Below are 20,353 nucleotides of genomic sequence, written 5' to 3' on the forward strand. Positions count from 1 at the left end.
TGGTAGTAGTAAAACACCAATATGTTAGGCAGATTGATTAATCAACCATCGGATACCCTTACAAAAATCAAGAGTTCTGGAAAACTTACTACATTATTTGCCACTCATTATTTTCACATGCAAATGAGCTTGACGACAAACACCTCATTGTCACCAAAGGTTTGCTGCAGGTTCACTACTAACGGTGAAGAGCTGCAAACGTCTGGCAATTATTTATGGTGAATCGCAAGCTCATTTGCATGTGAAAATGATGAGTGGGAAATTAGCAGCAAGTTTGTCAGAACTTTTTTTGTAAGGGTATTAACATAGGGCTGATAAATAAGTTATACAAGATCCTTTACTTTTGATATTTTCTGTAAGTACATTTAATATAATTTACTTTATATCTCAGAAATTTGGCCAGAATTGATCTCCCTCAGCGGCTTGCCGAGCCAGAACCCTGTGAGCTTGCTCGAGCAGACTCGGAAAGAGCCATTCCAGGAAATCCACCATATTCTGTCCATCCACTCCCTCCGGGACTCCCATGATACGGACGTTATTCCGCCGGCTACAGTTTTCTTCTCCCAGACACGCTCCAAATTCACCTTGGTTGGTAGCGTATTAGCAGATAATTCCCTCTCCGATGACTCCAGATAATTTATCCATTTTATTGTCAATTGACAACTAAAAGTAAGCAATTTGTGGGTTTACCTTCCCCAAAAGTATAATAACTGAGCCTCCCAGAAACTATCGAAGCAGTAATGTTTAGATTTTGAGTGCCCCGCTCAGCTCCACCCATCACTTTCGAGCTCAACCTAAAACATGAGTTTGGGTCATAGCAATTTGTTCAGCTGTGGGAATATGAACACCCATGGCAGACGTATGCATAGGAAAATAGATTTAGCTTTGTCTGCAGATGTTAAAGCAAAATTTCAAAGAATTGCTAAATGACACAGAGACACCGAACAAGGTAAAACTTTGACCCGATTCCTCTGCACCACACATTCTGTCCGGTGTGTATATATTATAGTGGTCTTGTATAACGAAGTTAAACATTTAATGCATTTTATTTAGTATGACCTTTTTGTTCATAATCAGAGATTGTAAAAGGGCATAATGAGTCTAAGGGGTGTTGGCAAAGAATGTTTGAAAACATACTTTATTTTGGTAATTCAATTTGGTGCCACTAGTATATGTGGGTGGTACCAAATGGTATCACCATTTAAAGGTGAAATTAGCTGTAATTATTCAGATTATAAAATTACAGCTAAAGAAGAAATACTCAAAATTAAATATAGAATTCAATATTATAAAATTCAAAATGCAGAAATTGTGATCTTACAAAAAGTAGGCCAGAGGTCAAGCTTTCATTTTCCAGAGAGAAAAGTAGAGGGTTTCAGAAAAGTCGAACTGAGCATTTAGGCCAATCACAGAGCTTCTACAGGTTTCTGACCTCTGTGAAGTTGGCACCCCAACAAATCATCACCAACCTAATATATATATATATATATATCGTACATCATTTGTGCTGATTTGTGTTGCAAAAAGTTGATAGTTTGTGCTGGTTTGGTGTTTGAGGTATTTAGCCTATTTTATTTGTCGGTGTGATGTCACTTTCCACCCCATGTGGTCCAAATCTCTCCAAACTGGTGCCATTCATTTGTGCTCGATTTGTGCCTTTAAAAGAAGCACTGTACCTATTTCACTTTTTTAGATATAGCAGAAAAACTTTTCAGGAACAGAGATGTCACCCTCCACCCCATGCCATCCAAATCGCTCCGAACTGGTGTCTTTTGTTTGTGCTCGATTTGTGCAATTAAAATAAACGTTTTATCTCCCGTCATTAGAAACAACAGCTTGTATTCGGGAGCAGTGGCATCACTCTCCACCCCATATAGTCCAAACCAGTGTCTTTCATTTGTTCAGGTTTGTGCCGCTGAAAGAAACATAACATTTGTGTTTGTACTGAAAGTTATGGTTTGTTTATATGCTATACTGTATGTGACATTGCTGAGCAAAGAACATCATTTTAATTAAGACTAATTATTCAGAATTTTTGGCAACTATTTTGGCAGCCATATTATTCAGCTCTAAATTTGCTTTTATACAGTGTTTGTATAATTTCATAGGAGTATATGGCAGCTGATGTTCAAAATATTTGTTTAAAATTTCAGCGCAATGTTTGAAAACTTGTTAGGGGCCGTTCACAAGCAAGGATGCGTTGTTGCGCTAAAAGTTTACAGTGCCATGAAAAGAGCAAAACTTAACAGTGTAGGTTCTTTTTAACTTGACATGGCATGAACAAGCCATCAAAGACTTCCATTTAGCGCACATTTACATTGAAATACAATTCTAAAAGAGCGCAGATGGACACAAAAATGCGTTCAATGTGAACGGCCCGGTTTGTTTGTTGTGTTATCGTACTTATGGGGGTACCCACCATAAGACTTTTTTTGGTAGTGTGAGGGGTGTTAGTCTTGCAATAAAAAATATATATTACACAAATATTTTACACACACACACACACACACACACACACACACACACACACACACACACACACATTAAAAACGTAAAAAAAAAAGCTTGTGTGTTGATAAAGAATACAAATCCAAATGTTATATAACAGAGAGATAAGCTACTATTCTTCTTTTAAATTGCTTACTCAAGTAACACTGGATTTAGAGGGTGACAAAGCAGCAGACCCAAAAGGGCAACAATGGCAAATATACCAGGGGACTACAGATAAGGCAGCTGAAGACCCGTAAAAGCATGCAACTTCAAAATATATTGAAATGTCTCAAAAACCATAGAAAATAATCAGATGGCTTCCAGACTCACTGGATGGTATCGCTGTCAGATTCAGCAGTGGCACAGAAATAATTGTTTCACAATATCTCAGAAAGCAGTGGTTCAAAAGGACCTGTATAAGGACCTAATTATATTAGGTAAACAGTCGCAAAAGACGGCTAAATACCATCAGGCTGTAATGATATTATAGGGAGGAGATTAGGTATGAACCCAGGTGCTGGAGATTTATTCAAAGAGTGCAGGACATCTGATCAAACAGGATATGGTCTTTAGAATAGTTCATAAGTTATAGGCATGTCCACAGGAGATTCTCAAAAGTCAACTCAGCATTCATCCATAACAGCCATCAAGGTAATTTCAGGAACCAGTGGGAGAAGACATAAAATATAACTCATGACAGGTAATATTCACTGGCTAGTATCATCAACATATTCTTGGATTAGAACAGAACAGGTATCACTGGTAAGCATCACATTTCTTCAGAAGCAGGGAACTCAAACAGAAATGCATACTCAGACTAGGTATAAACTTGGATGTGTTCACACTTGGCAGGTTTGGTTAGATTAAAATGAACTCCGGTGTGATTTCTCGGTTAGTGCGGATCATTTGAACAAGTGTGAATGCTGCCATCCAAATCTTGGTGCGCACCAAACAAGCGGAACGAGACCGTCTGAATAGTGGGTCTCGTTCCACATCCAAACGAACTCTGGTCCAGGTTGCGATCATATATCAATTGAACCACACCAAAGACGTCTAAACGGACCAAAAATAGGAAGTAATTTGCCTAATACTGACCTCAAGCATACCTGGTTCTTCTCATCATAGGAGCTATGTTGCCCATTACAGTTCGGTACAGGCGTCGGAACCGCCACCAGCTTTCCTTGCAGCATATCTTCCTTTGTGTGTACAACTGAGGAAATCCTAGCGCCGTTTTGACTCCTTTACACATTTTATTAGCTCTTCGTTTGTTCTCAGCTGGTAAAAAAAAAAAATTATACCACCATATATACATATAATTGCAAAATATACGTCATAAAAGCGGTCCAATCAGGTTGTGACTTTTTCCTGATGTATTTTGTTTTGTAGCTTTAGGTTCGGTGTTAAAGATGCCAGTGTGAACGCCAAACAAACCGGGACTAAATGTATCATTTTCTTTTTTGGGCCAGACCAAGAGAATAGTCTTGCCCACAACTGAAATGGAGAACTGAATATAACATGTTTCTCAATGCAGGTAGGAATATATGTAGCAGTTCCTAAATATAACTGTGAAGTAGCAAAGTGAATATTCTAGGAAAATCGAGAAATAACAGTCAGAAATCAAACCAGGAAGCTCTCTTTTTCAATATAAACAAACAAAACACCAATCGGAGGCACAAATAACATCCAGGAAAACTGAAGATGATGATGATGATGATGATGATGATGATGATGATGATGATGATGATGATGATGATGATGATGATGATGATGATGATGATGATGATGATGATGATGAGTCCTTCCATGAGTGCTCCAAGAGTAAGTATTACAACATTCAAGGCCAGACAAAGACTGATTGTCAATGCAGTGTTTTTAAAGCATACCAAATGCTCCACTAACGAGCATCTGGTGTGGCTCTTTAATGCTCTGTGAAGCGCGCGCAGGCAAACGAGGTAGATGGGTAAGCCTAAATGTTTCCAATTTATGCAAGTAATACAAAAGGTCCAACATGGAGTGGATAGATATAGTAGAAAGTACATCTAGATACATCTAGAATAACAATATTGTCTCCACAAGAGTTAATGAGTTTAAAGGTCTCCAAAATCATATGATATTGTTGAAGCAGTAATACGTCCCTTTTGCTTGTTATTAAAATATTTGTTTACTGTGTTTCTGGTCAGACAGAGCTTTGCCTAAGATGAAACATATTCAATAAACTATGCTAATATCTTTTTTATCTCTCCATTTGCCTCCTGTTGCTCTTCCCCTGCATCTGCCTCTTAGTTGGTAGGAGTTCATTCTACAGTAGTTTATGTATCACACCAAATCCAATGTGTCCAGAGAGAGAGAGAGAGAGAGAGAGAGAGAGAGATCTAGTAAAAAATAATATGGAGAATCAAACACAGATGAAGTATGAATAGCAATAAGTGTATCTGTGTGCCTCTGTCAAATAAAAAGGCCAACAATAAAGGCCCACAGTTCAAACAACAATTTCAGATAAAATTAACATTTGCAGCAGTTCATACTCCAAGTTGAGTTGTCTGTGGAAATGTCTCATTTATATGAACTTAATATTTTGGTAGGTTTGTCTTTTCTAATGGGTGATATGAGTGAATACAAATGCAGGATTGAAATAACGTAAGGTAATTACATATATGTTGATAATTTTTTTATACAGTTATGTAATGCCAAATACTAATACAAATGTTGATGTCTATGCTAACCATTTTAATTAATATTAAAATTATAAATATGCTGTTGGTGTTTAACCCCACACAGAGTAACTTTTTCTGTAAAATTAAGCACAGTTTAACACTCATTTTAACACAGACAGGCAGTCCTGTTTCCCACAACACTGTGCTCAAGGTACACAAGGAAGTTTTCAAGTTTTTTGGGTTGACAATGCTAAAAACGCAAAATAAACAACCACAAAGTGAGATTGTATTCATATTGTATCATGTTAAATACAAATAGAGGAAAATGTTATGATGTTTCTTTCAACAGCACAAACCAGCACAAGCAAAAGACACTGATTTGGACTATATTGGGTGGAGAGTGATGCCACCGCTTCCGAAAACAAGCTGTTATTTCTAACGTGGGTAGAATTTTATTTTTTATTTTAATGGCACAAATCAAGCACAAACAAAAGACAAATCAAGCACAAACAAAAGACTTTGGAGCAATTTGGACAACATGGGATGGAGAGTGACGTCCCTGTTCCCGAAAAGTTTTCCTGCTATATCTAAAAAAGGGAAATGGTTACAGTGCTTCTTTTAATGGCACACATCAAGCACAAACAAAAGACAAAAAAAAAGTTAAGAGAATTTGGACCACATGGAAAGTGATATCTCACAGACAAATAAATTATGCTTAATATCTCAAACACCAAACCAGCACAAATGTTGATCTTTTTGCAGCAGAAATCAGCACAAATGAATGGTATAGTTTGGTAATGATTTGGTGGGGTGCCAACTTCATGGAGGTCAGAAACCTGTAGCTGGTCTGTGATTAGCCAAAATAATCCATTCGACTTGTCTGAAACCCTCTACTTTTCCCTGTGGAACCCAAAAGCTTGACCTCTGGCCTGCTTTCTGTAAGATCTGAATTTGCTGTTTAAAAATACAAATCTATAAAATACGCCACAACAACAATTCACTTTTGTTAAATGTCACATGTCTAGAATTTAAATTTATGAAATTCATATTCAAATATTTTTGTCTTTTACCTGGATCTATACTAGTAGTGCAGAAATTACACAATCATCTGCATTTGTACAATACACTGAAAAATCTAATGACTACTAAAGTCACTGTGTTTTGGGACTGGAAAAGTCATGTGATGGTTTTCCTCATTACACATCTTTGAATATATCCCTCTGTAGACTCTAAAGAGAGATCAACATCCATTAAAAGCTCTGCGGTGGAGTGACCACAGAGTCCTTTTCACAACATCACAGACTAAGTGCTATTAAAGCGGTACAGAGACTTTGTCTTAAATTTTACATGGAAGAACATAACTATGGGTCTATTGTTTCCTGGTTTGACAGATAATACAGCTTAGCACAAGTGGAGCTTAAAATTCCATTCGTCTAGGAACTGAATTAGACAGTGGGCTTTAATGCATTTGTGCTTCTCCAGAGCCAAGAGGAAGCTGAAAGAGCCAAGGAATGTGTGAGAACAGACCTAAAGAACTGAATCATGGTCAGTCTTCTATCGATGATCTGCATTGGTTAATGAAACAAGACAACAAGGACATATCTGAAAAGACAAGGTGATTGTCTCATATTTTATATTCACATCTATGCATTTGGCTATGCGTTCATCCAATGCAACATACAGTGTTTTCAAACCATACAGTTTATCGCTAAATGAAATGCTGAAGGAGTATCATTAAGTTTAGTTGAGGTATCTGCTGTAACAGTTGCAAATTCAATGCAATTGAGCATGAACAGATGTTAACATTTTATTTTGTGCATGATTTGCAATGTTAAAGTTGTTTGGTATTTTGTCATATATGTGGAATGTACAGTAACAAGTAAACAACTAATATAGCAATTGCTGAAATGTATGATGTGTGCCATGGTGAGATACTGAAAGAAGGAATTTGATCACTGGGGTGGCTTCGCCCACCCAAGCAATTTGATGCAGTGATGGGGGCCCAGAAATGGGGATGGGCCGTATCCTCTGGGAGTGAGTGGGTCGATGGGGTGTGCTTGAAATACAAGTAAACACAATGTCTGTCTGCTTGCAGAGAGATTTATAGTTGTCAGGGTTTGTGTAAGATGCTTTGGAATATGTTCCAAATTCAGATCCCCAAGCAAACCTAGCTAATGTAATAGCCCCATCTCAGGACCGCCCGCAACCCACCTACCAATCCACCCCACCCAAACAAAATCAGTGGCCACAGCCAGCTCGGTGGACTGCAGGTGTGCTCTCGGCTACAACTCTCATTTTCAGGATGCTTGGCAGTGACTGGGTGAAGAATGGAATCGTGGGAAGCAGCGACGGCTCTCATAAACATTTTACAAGGATGATTACGTACTGGTTAGACTGGAGAAGCCTGCAGTCATGGTGAAATCTATCACAGACCCTTTCCGTTGCAACCTCAAACAATGCAGTATCTTGTGTGCATGTGTTTTGGTCTATTTCATGCCGGCATTGTTGCATAATAAGTGTGTCAGATCAATTCAGGTACATGCACAATGATGTTTTAGGAATATGGCCTGGAATTTGTTTCAGATTACACGCATGCTGAATTAGTCTCAAATGGGATTGGGCTGCAGAGAACAGGGACAAAACAATCTTAAATACAAATAATAAAATGGAATAAATCATATCATGCCAGATTGATCAAACTGTGAAATCGGCCACAATAGGTTAAATGTTCTGTTGCTGAAATCAGTCTGTGCTTGCCAAAATTCCCCTAGTGGCCGAAGCTGGAAGTGTTGTCGATGTGAAATGTCCACATGGTAGCACTGAGTTGTATTTTTAATTGTACGTGATGTAATACGGTCAACAGAAATGCATATTATTTTAACCCTACTTCCTAACCCCAACCCTTAACCTAAGAATAAGTGGAGTTTAAATGTAATTTTAGAGCGAAGATGCAACCTCCAAATCACGCTTACCACGATTACTGTCTGGTTTCCATGAGACCAGAACCCATGTCTTGAAGATTTCATGCACAACACACTATCAGTAAACAATACCTTTACAAAAATAGAGAGTTCATGACAACTTTACAGCAAACTTGCAACAAATTCGCCACTGAGAATTTTCACATGCATATGAGCGTTGTGGAAAACTTGAGGCAAACTGTTCCTTGTTGCCAAAGGTTTGTCGGAGGTTCAGTACTACCAGCAAAGAGCTGCAAACTTCTGGCAAACATTAGCGATGAATCAAATGCTCATTTGCATGTGAAAATAAATGAAAAGTGAAAACTTTGCTGCAAATTTGCGGCTCGTTTAGATTTTTTAACATTTCGGGAACATTTTGACCCAGACTACAATAAGGTCATGTATCTTGCAAAAGATGACATGGTTCATGCTGACCACATGAACTGTTTTTTATGCTGTAAATGATTGTCTGTCTGTGTATTTCATGGTAACTAAGCTGATATGTGTAACTTTTTCAATCTTAAAATTCCTGCATCCCAGTTTATTATTCAGATCAGCAGATACATAATGAAATGGTCTGTTTATCATATACATATAATACTTTTATTAGTATTACATTTAATATGCAGCCACCACAGATACCAGCTGTTTAGCATCAAGAGGCTTTTAAGCAGAACAAGTAGGAACTGGTTTAACAATGATAAGATGGAGCCAAATGTGCTTTCGTGCCTCAGCAATCTGCAGGAATCTGCTGTTTCTGAAGCATTAGCTGTTAGCATTACATACTGTTGCATAAAGTAATCATTATTACCAGCTGTTCAACTTACGCAGGTTGCCTGATGCTGATAGATCTGGTTAATTCTTTGCCCAAAAGGGCTGTGTTGCACACTTTAGGCCTCGGGAAAAACAAGCTAGTGAATTTCTTTGTACATTATAAACTCAATGTGACAATTTAAAAAAGAATGGTTTTACAAATGATTTCCCCTAATTAGCAGCAGCAGTCATACCAGATGTTGGGTTCAAACATCATCTTGCCAATGAATTTCCATGACATTCCCAGAACGTGATTTCTGGATAAGGATTTTGAAAATCGTTTTAGGGTGCTTTCAAACTTGGTTTGATTGGTTGGATTGAACCAGAGTTTGTTTCCTCCCTCGTTCCTCTGTCCCTGGTAGTCTCTGTTCACATTATATTATTTGGTTCCGAACCGCGGTCCGATTATTTCATCAACATGCGTAGAAGCGGCAGCTGTTTACCACTGTAACTAGGTAACAACTCAAGAAGAAATCAGCTTCACTGTATATTAAAGTATTAATCTCTTTGGATTTACCATCAAAACTTTATATGCACAAAGCGACACTTGTCTTTGTCTGCTGCGGATGCACTGAATGTGCAATTATGTGAAGAATATTAGCATCTGTCTGCTGCAAGCCCAAGGATGCATTGCAAGAGATGTGAAGAATGTGAGATGCTCTCTGAAGGGGATTTATTTGGACAGAAGCAGGTATGAGAAATGCATTATACCATAATAACTGCGATCGGGAGCCTGCAAAGACGCAAATTATACATCATTACAAACGGTTCACTTACGCGATTTGGTATGATTGCATTCATATCATCATCAAATCATACCAGAGTTCACAAGAACCGTACCCCAGACCACCTTTTCAAGCGGACCCTGATGAGATTCCTAGGTGCACACCAGAGTTCGGAAAACAGTGTTCACATTAATCAAACAAACTGAACTTTGACGTCATTGAACTCAAGTGTGCACCATGAAAGCACCCTTAAAGAGTCTGCACTCAAAAAGAGCAATTTCTGACCTGCAAAATATTTGAGATCAGAGCCTAAATAGGCTCTGATAGGCTAAATAGGCTCTGATCTCTGAGCTGTAGCACAGTTGCCAAGACCATACAGTGGTTTAACAGGACAGGTTCCACTCAGAACAGGCCTCGCCATGGTTACCAAAGAAGTTGAGTGCACGTGCTCAGCGTCATATCCAGAGGTTGCATTTGGGAAATAGACGTATGGGTGCTGCCAGCATTGCTGCAGAGGTTGAAGGGGTCAGCCTGTCAGTGCTCAGATCATACAATGCACACTGCATCAAATTGATCTGCATGGCTGTCGTCCCAGAAGGAAGCCTCAAACAGTTTTCTGAAGACAAGCAGACTAAGGACATGGACTACTGGAACCATGTCCTGTGGTCTGATTAGACCCAGATAAACTTATTTGGTTCAGATGGTCTCAAGCGTGTGTGGCAGAAACCAGGAGTACAAAGGCAAGTGTGTCTTGCCTACAGTCAAGCATGGTGGTGGGAGTGTCATGGTCTGGGGCTGCTTGAGTGCTGCCGGCACTGGGGAGCTACAGTTCATTGAGGGAACCATGAATGTTAACATGTACTGTGACATACTGAAGCAGAGCATGATCCCCTCCCTTTGGAGTCTTGGCCGCAGGGCAGTATTCCAGCATGATAATGACCCCAAACACACCTCCAAGATGACCACTGCCTTGCTAAAGACGCTAAGGGTGAAGGTGATTGACTGGCCAAGCATGTCTCCAGACCTAAACCCTATTGAGCATCTGTGGGGCATCCTCAAACGGATGGTGGAGGATCACAAGGTCTCTAACATCCACCAGCTCCGTGATGTCGTCATGGAGGAGTGGAAGAGGACTCCAGTGGCAGCAACCTGTGAAGCTCTGGTGAACTGCATGCCCAAGAGCGTTAAAGCAGTGCTGGAAAATAATGGTGGCCACACAAAATATTGACACTTTGGGCCCAATTTGGACACTTAGGGGTGTACTCACTTTTGTTGCCAGCGGTTTAGACATTAATGGCTGTGTGATGAGTTATTTTGAGGGGACAGCAAATTTACACTGTTATACAAGCTGTACAATCACTTCTTTACATTGTAGCAAAGTGTCATTTCTTCAGTGTTGTCACATGAAAAGATAGAATCAAATATTTACAAAAATGTGAGGGGTGTACTTACTTTTGTGAGATACTGTACATTTTTACTACAATTCTATATTATTTACTTTTTTAATAACTTACTTGACTCATTATACTTTCGATCTGTCAAAGAAAGTCAAAACACCTGCACAGTGTAGCAGTTATACCTGGAGAGAAAGATAGGGAGATGATGTCCTTTGGGAGAAGACAGAGGTTGTGTGCACAGCGGAGACAGACAGAGAGAGGGTGACAAAAAATTTATGATGCAGCAGAGCTCCAGGCACAAAGGTCCCTGACAGGTGAGCCCATATTATAGATGAACTGTGCATGATGAAGTCGGCAGGTGTGTGGTAACTGTATATATATATATCTATATATTTATTTATTTTTAAATACGATAGCAAATTATTTATAAACAGAAGCATACGTACAAAAGATGAGGCCTCCTGGTGTTACAGTGAGAAAAAAAGAAATGTTTGTCTTCTTAATCAAAATATAATAACTTGCTCCGCTTCTGAACCAACTTTTCTTTTTCGGCTGTTGTCACGTAGGCTGGATGGATGGGGAAAATAATGTTAACCTAGTCTCAGCCTCAGACAGCACACCCACAGTTTTTGTACTATCCTAACCTGTACTAACCTGAGCCTAGTTTGCACTGGTACAGGTGGAAACACGAGTCGGGTGCACTAGGTTCTGTATTAATACAATGAGTGCATTTGAAGACTAAATACACTCGCTTCACGTTTTCTGCTATTTCCCATGTGTTTTCTATGCAGTCGCTCATGGAGACTCGTGCACAATTATATTAATTACTTATTTTCCCATGCCAGTCTTTTATTATGGGATGAGCCATCTCCGATAACCCCGTCCCTAAACATCACACAATGACAATCCCAACTGGTCACTTTACAAGTTAGTTAGATGGCTTTTCCTGCCTTAGTGGACGGTTATTTGCCACTGTTAGCTGCGATAGACCCCAGACCTTTGCTGTTTAAGTCAAAGGTCTGGCTATGCAAGACTACTGTTTACCTATACAGGGTTCCTGCTGCAGGTCCTTAAAATGTTTTTAATTCAGTTTTCTAAAATGTAAGGTCATAAATATTGTCTTTAATATAATAAATTGTATAACAAAAGTCTAAATTATCATTTAAAGAGGTCTTAAATGTATGCACAGTAAGATAGGTATCACAATATGGCCTAAATATGATTATAATTAAGCTTCAGAACGCTATGATTTAATTAAATAAATGTGTGGTGCAAAGAGATTGCTGATGGTGTTTATACTGTAATACATTGTAGATGATTGTAAGAGTGCCTATTTAATTTCTCTTATACAGTCAGGTCCATAAATATTGGGACATCGACACAATTCTAATCTTTTTGGCTCTATACACCACCACAATGGATTTGAAATGAAATGAAGATGTGCTTTAACTGCAGACTTTCAGCTTTAATTTGAGGGTATTTACATCCCAATCAGGTGAACGGTGCAGGAATTACAACAGTTTGTATATGTACCTCCTACTTTTTAAGGGACCAAAAGTAATGGGACAGATTAACAATCATAAATCAAACTTTCACTTTTTAATATTTGTTTGCAAATCCTTTGCAGTCAATTACAGCCTGAAGTCTGGAACGCATAGACATCACCAGATGCTGGGTTTCATCCCTGGTGATGCTCTGCCAGGCCTCTACTGCAACTGTCTTCAGTTCCTGCTTGTTCTTGGGGCATTTTCCCTTCAGTTTTGTCTTCAGCAAGTGAAATGCATGCTCAATCAGATTCAGGTCAGGTGATTGACTTGGCCATTGCATAACATTCCACTTCTTTCCCTTAAAAATTTCTTTGGTTACTTTCGCAGTATGCTTCAGGTCATTGTCCATCTGTACTGTGAAGCGCAGAGTTCTGAATCATTTGGCTGAATATGAGCAGATAATATTGCCCGAAACACTTCAGAATTCATCCTGCTGCTTTTGTCAGCAGTCACATCATCAATAAATACAAGAGAACCAGTTCCATTGGCAGCCATACATGCCCACGCCATGACACTACCACCACCATGCTTCACTGATGAGGTGGTATGCTTTGGATCATGAGCAGTTCCTTTCCTTCTCCATACTCTTCTCTTCCCATCACTCTGGTACAAGTTGATCTTTGTCTCATCTGTCCATAGGATGTTGTTCCAGAACTGTGAAGGCTTTTTTAGATGTTGTTTGGCAAACTCTAATCTGGCCTTCCTGTTTTTGAGGCTCACCAATGGTTTACATCTTGTGGTGAACCCTCTGTATTCACTCTGGTGAAGTCTTCTCTTGATTGTTGACTTTGACACATATACACCTACCTCCTGGAGAGTGTTCTTGATCTGGCCAACTGTTGTGAAGGGTGTTTCTTCACCAGGGAAAGAATTCTTCGGTCATCCACCACAGTTGTTTTCCGTGGTCTTCCGGGTCTTTTGGTGTTGCTGAGCTCACCGGTGCGTTCTTTCTTTTTAAGAATGTTCCAAACAGTTGATTTGGCCACACCTAATGTTTTTGCTATCACTCTGATGGGTTTGTTTTGATTTTTCAGCCTAATGATGGCTTGCTTCACTGATAGTGACAGCTCTTTGGATCTCATATTGAGAGTTGACAGCAACAGATTCCAAATGCAAATAGCACACTTGAAATGAATTCTGGACCTTTTATCTGCTCCTTGTAAATGGGATAATGAGGGAATAACACACACCTTGCCATGGAACAGCTGAGCAGCCAATTGTCTCATTACTTTTGGTCCCTTAAAAAGTGTGAGGCACATATACAAACTGTTGTAATTCCTACACCGTTCACCTAATTTGGATGTAAATACCTCAAATTAAAGCTGAAAGTCTGCAGTTAAAGCACATCTTGTTCGTTTCATTTCAAATCCATTGAGTGGGGTATAGAGCCAAAAAGATTAGAATTGTGTCGATGTCCCAATATTTATGGACCTGACTGTATGTTTGAATGAGAAGCAGTGAAGCACAGATGTTTCAAAATAACAGTCTCTGGGCTTGTTTATAGTTAAAAGTCCCATTTCATCTGGGATTTCATTCAATTTGACCCACCCTGTCACCGGAAGGTAAGACTAAGGTATGATAAGTCTAAGACATTCAATATTGTCTATCAGTTTTAAAATCTATTGGCTTGATAAAAAACGTTATTGCAATTCTTTCTAAACTATTTTGAATCCACCTCTAATTTGTATTGTGATATTTTGGTACATAAACATATTTTAATGTAATATATATATTACATTATATATACCAGCCTGTTAAAGGTAAAGAATCTGTGATACATTATTTAATTTTAGATTATGTGGGTTTGTTGTTATATGGACATACAGTATTCATTTTAATTGATCAGGTCTGAAAAAGAGGCCTTAAAAAGTCTTAAATTTGACCTTAAAACCCCTGCAGCAACCCTGTCAATAGAAAAAATAGCAATTTAGGTATGTGTGGCAGGGCGGAGGGCGGGGCCGGGTCGTGATCATACACACCCGGTCCCGTATTGGGCAAATCAAGCCGCTGAGGTTTAAAGGTCGACTGCAGAGTATCGTGCGGGAGAGAGAGATCGTTAGCGGACATGTCCGTCATGTGTGTGTTTATGTGGTCTTTTAAGTTTACCATTAAACTATGATTTGGCTCCTCGTATGATGGGCTCCTCGTCCCCTGGCAGATGGCTCCGTTGGGGTGGACGGTAGTGGCGAGAATTCTACTACGGCGTATCCCTCCTCCTTCCCGGGCTTCGGTACCAGCGTAAAGGTATTCAATGGAAAGGAGGAGGCGAGAACCGGCTTGACGATATAAATCTCTCTCTCCCGCACTATACTCTGCAGTCGACCTTTAAACCTCAGCGGCTTGATTAGCCCAATACGGGACCGGATGTGTATGATCACGACCAGGCCCCGCCCTCCGCCCTGCCACAGTATGGCATTTGGCAACTGTTGTGGGTAACACAGCCTTTCTAAAATATTGCCAATAGTTAATGCTTTAATGCAATGACAATTAAGGGGATAGTTCACCTAGAAAATGGTGACAAAGCCCACATACACAAAAACAATGTCATTTGAAAACACATTCATTTACCTACGTTTATGCCTCTCATCCACACTGGAACAATGTTCTCTCCATAATCGCATACTTTAGTCTAGGTTACTGTTGTAACCTCTGTTCCCTGAGATGTTGTGTTGAAGGAGCGACACTAGGAAGTCTCTCTTGAGAGCCTTACGCATCTCTTAACTTGAGAAATTGGCAGACAGAATTTGCATGTCCCTCCTATAAAGGGAGGGATATATGCATCTGGTTTGCACTGAGGAGCCGAGAATGTGGTTCGGCCATAACAGTGGGTCGGTTCAGCGTCGTGGCCGGGAGGACACAATATCTCGTTCCCTCCATCAGGGAACAGAGGGTACAACAGTAACCTAGACATTCCCCGTCTGTCGCTCACTTTGACGTTGTGTCGAAGAAGTGACACTAGGGGTCCATATTCAGTCACGCCATGTGCTGAACTGTGTACGTGCGTCGCTGATGCGGATGCGGGCAGGCAGTTGCGTGCCAAAGTGACAGGCTGCGTCAGACAGCACGTACGCTTCCCCAACGGCCCATAAAATCGTCTTAAACATTTTAGGTTCCCGGCACCCCAAAGGGGGTAACAAAGCTACGTGCCAAGCATGGGAGCAGGCCCACCAGACGCGCCTTTTCTCTCTCTATGTTTCTCGCATAGAATAAAAGTGGCTGGGCCATCTTAACGCTATCACACGCATTGGGGAAGGCGCTCCGATCCAACTCCTATTCTTTCAGGGGAAAAAGACCTCGTGGAGACCACCACTTGCCCAGGCTGGGGGGAGGTAAAGAGTCGCGAGTCTGGTTGGGGAATTCCTCAGCTGAATTTGTGGACCAGAGGGCTAGGGAGATCTCCTGGGATAAGAGTGCACGTGATCGCCTCAGTGGAGGGGAAAGGCACTAGGTGCAAGCAGTACACCCGGTCAGCTGTTCCGCGTTACCGAGTTCTACCGGCTCATACCTGACGGGACGAGACCGACTCAACCCTTGACTGCATCCAGGAACTACACAGGGGCGGAAGGGCATCTTTATAAAGACACGTCCTGAAAAGGACGTTCAACGCCGCTGTGTATTGCTTTTTTAGTGAAAATAAACTCTTATGTAAAATATTATTTTTTTAGAAGCACTGTCGAGGCGCCCATGGGAAAGCTGCACTGTCGTGCAGAGAAGGTGAAAGCCGCTGATATGCGCCGTAGATCCAAAAGCATATGCTCTACAGAGGTGAGTGGAACAGTCAGTGACTGCAGCTCGCTGATCACACTACCGCTCGGCTCCGAATAAAAAATCTGAATGGACAGCTGCATATTTCCCTCCCTTTATATCCGTATATCCGGGGGAGGGGCATGTAAATTCTGCCTGCTAATTTCTCATTGGGCTTTTCTCAAGTTCAGATATGCGTGAGGCTCTCAAGAGAGACCCCTAGTGTCACCTCTTTGACACAACGTTGAAGTGAGCGACAGACGGGGAACTGAAAACGGAGTTTTTAAAACTCACTTAGCCCATTTACACCTTGTACTAACATGCTTTTTCGGTGATCAGAACACAATCAGATTGCACTTGACCACATTAATTGACAAGTGTAAATGCACCCAAGATGCATAGTGATCGGATCATGATTGGAACAATGAAAGTACATTCAGAGTTGGTCAGCAATGGACTCTGACCACATTCAAAGAATGTGTAAATGCAAATGCATTTTCGTTATCTGGACACAACTACGTAAGTAATTATGTGAAGCGGTTATGCTTCAGTCATCCATTGTTTAAATTCTGTGTTGTGTGTTCTTGCCTTTTTCGGTTTATTCTGCCATCGTAATGTAAAAAACTTGCCATCTTGTCACCCGAACAACTAACAGTATTCCATTAACACTTGAAATATGTTTTTTTCTCTCCTCAAGTCCCCACTAGCTCATTGTTTTATACCATTTTCTAATCACTTTGTGGCTCGCGCTACACTCGTAAAACCAAGCTTCACTCACGTGTTTCAGATGTGAAGCATATTTAGCTCTTCCAAAGCACCGAACGTGAGATGAATATCATAAAATTTGCTAGCATTTATTTTACAATATTGGATTTCAATTTGGATTTGTCTACCTTGGCTGATGTTATCTTCCCTCAATAAACTTTGCAAATGGATTCTGAACTGTAGCCTGAATCAGCTACATAACGCCTGAGAGAATTTTAGTGAGTTAACTGGTGCCACCAGGTATGAATTTGCACAGTACAGTTAAATCAATCACAACGAATGTTGGGTTAAATTGTCTCTATTGAAAGCTCAGGGATGGTAAGATTTTACATTTTCCTGGCTCTTCTGAAGACATTTTCTTCTGGCTAAGACTGGAGTAGTTAGCTGCACACTGTTCCATTTGTGCTTGCAACTGGTTATATAAAACACACCATCTGTGTTTTATTCAGCTGTTTGCAACAACTTGGAGGGAGTTGAGTTTGCGCTTCTGTTGCAAGTGCAGTAATTATAAAAAGCACAATTAAATTCAAGGCATGCGAGAAAGACCCAACACAGATGTTACTGTAAATCTGCAGGAACAAATGATGAAATCATACAAGGATCTTGGTGTCAGTTACAATTTATGCAGGAAGATGGAGGTTAAACAGTAGAAGTGGGTGGTATAACCAAATTCTTACATCTTGGTATGAGTATTGTATATCACAGTGGTGTAATACAGTATTTATTGGCCCCAAAAAGTATTTGGATATATAAGCCACATTTAAAATACATTTTATAATGTTGTGGCTTTGGTGTCCAAATACTTTGCTGAAATTTTTTAATATATATATATATATATATATATATATATATATATATATATATATATATATATATATATATATATAATTAATATAATAAAAAATATATACAAAGTTCTCTTTTCAAACTAAGTGTGACAGGGCGGAGGGCGGGGCAGGGCCATGTCGTGATTAAACACACACAGACATGACGGACATGTCCGTAAACGATCTCTCTCTCGGCGCACCACTGTCCGCAATTGGCCTTTATCCCTCTCGGAGGTTTAATAAGGGACCGGGTGTGTATAATCACGACCCGGCCCGCCCTCCGCCCTGTCACACTAAGCAAGCCCAGGAAATGTCTCTCCCCTGACATGCGGGCAGACCGAGGAATCCTCCTCGACAGGAACTAGGCAACAATCACAGGCAAAGCAGAAGGTAACCACACTTCTGGAACAACACAGCACTAAACATTCACATTGGCACTCACAGTAACAATAACAATGATATGACATTGGACATGACACTCGAGGGTATATAAATTAACAGGGAACAAACATAGGTCAGGTGCCGCTCGCAGCTGAAGGTTGTAACGATCAGCATTCCCATGGAATCAATCAGGGTTCCCATGGAAATGTTGATTCAGCATGCCAGTGGCAACTGAAACAAGTGAGGGCAAAACGTAAACATGCTTTGACAAACACAGACAAGGGACGACTTTGTCATGGTCCTGGTCAGACAAAACCCAACCTGACAGATTGACAGGAACATGATATCACCGGAAAGCTCACACAAAAGGGGTACACAAAACACTGAGGCAGCCGGTACTGTCACAGTCCCATCAGGCAGAACCCCAACCATGGCCATGAGCACTGGCAGCTGCAACTGGGGAATGGCCTCCATGGCCCTGAGCTCTGGTAGTGATAGGGGAACATGTTCCGTGGCTTTGAGAACTGTCAGTGACAGGGGAACAGCCTCTGTGGCTGTGAACACAGGCAGGGACAGGTGAACGACCTCCATGGACGTGGGCACTGGCGGTTGCGTATAGGGAACATCCTCCTCCTCTTCTGGACTGCCGGGAGAACTGCTGTGGGAGCCGCCATGACCAAGAATGCTGGCACTAGGATGGCTTCAGGCAATGTCTCTGGGAGAGACAAGGCTTTGTGCACTAGCTCTGGGACTGGCGAGGCTTCATCCATTGGCTCAAGGACGGAGGGTGTGGCAGGCGTGGGCATTGGCTTATTGGCCGTGGCAGGCGTTAGTGCTGGCTGAAGCATGGAAATGGCCCTCGTGGCCGGGAACATGGCACGATGACAGTGGAAGCAGACAGCTATGGGGGAATGGCCCTCGTAACGAGGTATCCAAGCCACACCAGTTACTTACTGGGGTAACTCAGTGATCAGTGCTTGGGCCACTTCTCTTCTCCATATACACAACATCACTGGGACCCATCATCCAGTCACATGGTTTCTCTTACCACTGCTACGCTGATGACACGCAACTCTACTTGTCTTTCCAGCCCAACGACACCACAGTGACCGCTCGAATCGCTGCCTGTCTGGCAGACATCTCAGCCTGGATGAAGGAACACCACCTTCAACTCAACCCAGCCAAGACCGAACTCCTTGTCTTTCCAGCAACCCTGCTGTTGAACACAACATCACCGTGGAGCTGGGTCCAACTACAGTTTCACCTTCCAAAATCAGAAATCTAGGGGTAACCATTGATGATGAGCTAAATTTCACAGACCAAATTTCAAAGACTGCAAGATCATGTAGATTTACACTACAATATCAGGAAGATAAGACCCTTCCTCTCTGTACATGCCACACAACTGCTCGTTCAGTCCCTTGTCATAACTAGACTGGACTACTGTAACGCTCTCATTGCAGGCCTTCCTGCATGTGCTATTAGACCTCTCCAAATGATCCAGAATGCAGCAGCACGTCTGGTCTTTAATGAACCTAAGAGAGCACATGTTACACCACTTTTTGTCTCTCTCCACTGGCTGCCGGTTCATGCACGTACTAAATTCAAGGCCCTGATGCTGGCATACAAAACAGTCACTGGGTCTGCTCCAGCATACCTAAAAACATTTATGCAGAGCTACGTTCCCACCAGAAGCCTGCGGTCGGCTAAGGAACGTCGGCTTGTCGTACCAAAACAAAGAGGCACCAAAACACTTTCCAGCACTTTCAGTTTCATCATACCACGGTGGTGGAATGACCTTCCCAACTCAATCCGGGAAGCTAACTCACTCTCTATCTTCAAAAAAACAGCTAAAAACACATCTTTTCCAAAAGCACTTAACTTTTAAACTTAACTAAATAAAAAATATTTATTTGTTTTGTATACTATTCTGATGATAGTGAAACTTTGTAATATGGCACTTTTTGTACCACTGTCTCCCTAAGATGATTCGCTGATGTTTTTCCTCTTTTGTAAGTCGCTTTGAATAAAAGCGTCTGCCAAATGAATA

Source organism: Xyrauchen texanus, chromosome 50 (assembly GCF_025860055.1).
Source record: "Xyrauchen texanus isolate HMW12.3.18 chromosome 50, RBS_HiC_50CHRs, whole genome shotgun sequence".
Taxonomy (NCBI): domain Eukaryota; kingdom Metazoa; phylum Chordata; class Actinopteri; order Cypriniformes; family Catostomidae; genus Xyrauchen; species Xyrauchen texanus.